Source organism: Galeopterus variegatus, unplaced genomic scaffold (assembly GCF_000696425.1).
Source record: "Galeopterus variegatus unplaced genomic scaffold, G_variegatus-3.0.2 Scaffold11031, whole genome shotgun sequence".
Classification (NCBI taxonomy): Eukaryota; Metazoa; Chordata; class Mammalia; order Dermoptera; family Cynocephalidae; genus Galeopterus; species Galeopterus variegatus.
Genome location: NW_007737142.1, coordinates 15,563 through 18,814, shown reverse-complemented (window position 1 = coordinate 18,814; position 3,252 = coordinate 15,563).

Sequence of the window (3,252 nt, the reverse complement as noted above, 5' to 3'; positions counted from 1 at the left end):
CCGTGGCTATTACGGACATGAAATACGGCTGTCTGAACTGAGACGTGCCATTAAGTGTAAAATGCATACTGGATTTCCTGCACTTTGTATGAAAAAGATGTTTACTAATAGTTTTCACTACTGATTACATGTTAAAATGATAATATTATAGATACAGTAGGTTAAATAAAATGTATGAGGGGTCTTCAAAAAGTTCACGAAAAGATTCATATTATCTTTTTTTTTTTTTTAAAGATGACCAGTAAGGGGATCTTAACCCTTGATTTGGTGTTGTCNCCGATGCAAGATGTGAATAACGGAGAAACTGCGGGGGGAGCAAACACGAGAATTCTGTACTTTCTGCCCAATTTTTTCTGTAAACCCAAAACTGCTCCAAAAAATAAAGTCTATTATTTAAAAAAAAAAAAGGCGGGGAGAGTAAGCCCTGCACTCTTTTCTCCTCATAGCCTTCTTCAGGGTTCTAAAATAAAGCAGAAGTCAAAAGTCATGAAAGTACTGAACCAAACCAGCTGCCCTCACTTCACACAGGCCTGTCCTATAGAAATGCGGGTCTCGAAACAGACGCAGCAGGGTCTTTGCATGACAGGACTTGCCACTGAGTCCCCTCAAAGTCCAGGGTGCTGACAGAACACCAAATGCCTGATTCCCCAGCCTCAGGGGACAACAGACAGACTGTCCCCACCCTGCAGGACCAGAGGATGAGCCCAAATCAGGCGCCCATGTGCACAGGCACCCTGTGTGGGGCTCAGAGCATGCTCCGCCCAGGCAGGAGAAGGACCCAGGCAGCTCTCAGTGCTGAGAAGCAGCCCTCCAGAACCCAGAACACGGGGGGCTGCAGGAGCCCTGCAGGGCCTGGAGGCAGCCGGCACTAGGAGCTCCAGGAAAGCAGGGTTCCTCTGCCCTGCCCTCCTCTCCGCCTCTGGACCCATGGCCTCTGCAAAAGGGCCTGTCCTTGAGAAGAATGAAGACTCCAGCATCTGGACAGTGCCACAGATCTGAGGACAGAGGACTGAGCTTGGACAAGAGGTGGGAGGCGGCGTCCATCCTAGCCTTGGTCATTTTTCATAGAAATGCTGTGTTCCAGAGCTACCCTGCCTGGACAACTGAGATGTTTTAGAAATTCTGCTAATGGCCCAAAGCCCTCAGACCCTAGGCTGAGGTCACCATCACAGAGGATCCACCCTGACCCAGAAAACTCACCCCCACTGGTCCTCTCTCACACCAGCCACACCCCCAGTGGCTTACCCTTGCAGGTCTGACAGTCACCCCACCTCTCATTCCAGAATGCATGGTCATACGGTTGGGAAACAAGGCCATGTAAGTGCTTGGAACCCAGGCTGGGCACCAGCATTTGTTTTTCTGAGTGGGGCAAACCCAGCCTAACGCAGGAGGCCACATGGACAGGACGAGGCACAGCTGGCCAGCCAAGGAGGACACCCGGCAAACCATGATGCCCACATGTGCCTCTTATTCTGAAGCACACTCAGTGGCAGGTTCAGGAACAGCACTTCACGGAAGATCCTCCTCTTCTTTATGGGCCATTCTCTAGGTGTAACCCACTCCTCACGCCTGGGCCCACCTTTGCCAGACTCTGATCTCACTTTCAGGTCCCTTCACACCCATCATCTTCTTTTAGAGATTTTCCTGTTAAATGAATTTTCTCCAAAAATTTATAAATGATGTATCTGACAAAGGACTTGTACCCAGAAAATTAAAGAAATCTCAAAACGATCAAAAGAAAAAAGTGGGCAAAAATGTTTGGACACTTGGGCCGGCCTGTGGCTCACTCGGGAGAGTGCGGTGCTAACACCAAGGCCACGGGTTCGGATACTATATAAGGATGACTGGTTCACTCACTGGCTGAGTGTGGTGGTGACAACACCAAGACAAGGGTTAAGATCCCCTTACCGGTCATCTTTAAAAAAAAAAAAAATGTTTGGACACTTCACCAAAGAAGTAAAACAAATGGCGAATAAGCACATGAAAAGACCTCAGCAGCCTCAGGCGTTAGGGAAATGCAAATTGCAACCAGGGTGAGATTCCACTACACACCAATTAGAATGGTAGAAAAAAGCCCAAAATCAACCTGACAATACCAAGTGCTGGTGAGAATACGGAACAATGGAACTCTTGTACTTTGCTGGTAGGAATACAAAATGGTATATACTTTGGAGGACACTTCGGCAGTTTCTTAAAACATTAAACATATGTCTACCACATGGCCGAGCAATCCCACTCCCAGGTATTTACCCAAGAGAAATGAAAGCCTATTAACACAAAAACCTGTGCACCAATATTGACAGCAGCTTTATGCATAGTTAACAGAGGCTGGAAACAACCCAAACGTCCTTCAACCTGTGATGGATAAACACACTGTGGTACAGCCGTATGATGGGTTGGTTACTGCTCAGCAATGGGAAGGAACAAACTATCAATATACCACACGTGACAATGGGATGAATCTCAAAGGCATCATGCGGAACGGAGGAGCCAGACCCAAAACGCTACAAAACTGTACGATTTTATTGACATGACATTCTTGAAAAGGCAAAATTACAGGAATGGAGAACAGATCAATGCTGCCAGGGGAGGGGCATGGGGGGTGCGGGGTTGGACCGTCAAGGGGCAGCTGCATGAGGGGATTGTCTGGGAGACGGAGCTGTTCTGTACTTTGATTGCAGCGGTGAATATACAACTCCATGCATTTGTCAAAACTCATAAAATTGTATACAATAAAGAGTAAATTCTGCTGTATGTAAATTAAAAGTAAACTTAAAATAAGTCTTCCTAATCCTGGTGAGAGGGCCCAGCTCAAATCCACCTTGTTCATAAAACAAGGTGTTATCTCCCCTCCTCTAATCACTTTATGACTACAGCCCTCAAATCACATTTCTCTTTCTTCTCACAGATGTTTCTCCCTCACACACACACAGACACACAGACACACACACGCACAGACACACACACGCACACACACACAGACACACACGCACACACACACAGACACACACACAGACACACACACTCACACACGCACACACACACACAGAGACACACACACAGAGACACACACACACAGACACACACACAGAGAGACACACACACAGACACACACACACACACGCACACACACAGAGAGACACACGCACAGACACACACACACAGAGACACGCACACACACACACAGACACACACACACACACACACACACACACAACCCTACCCATCCTCAAAGCCAGCTCGAGTGCCTCC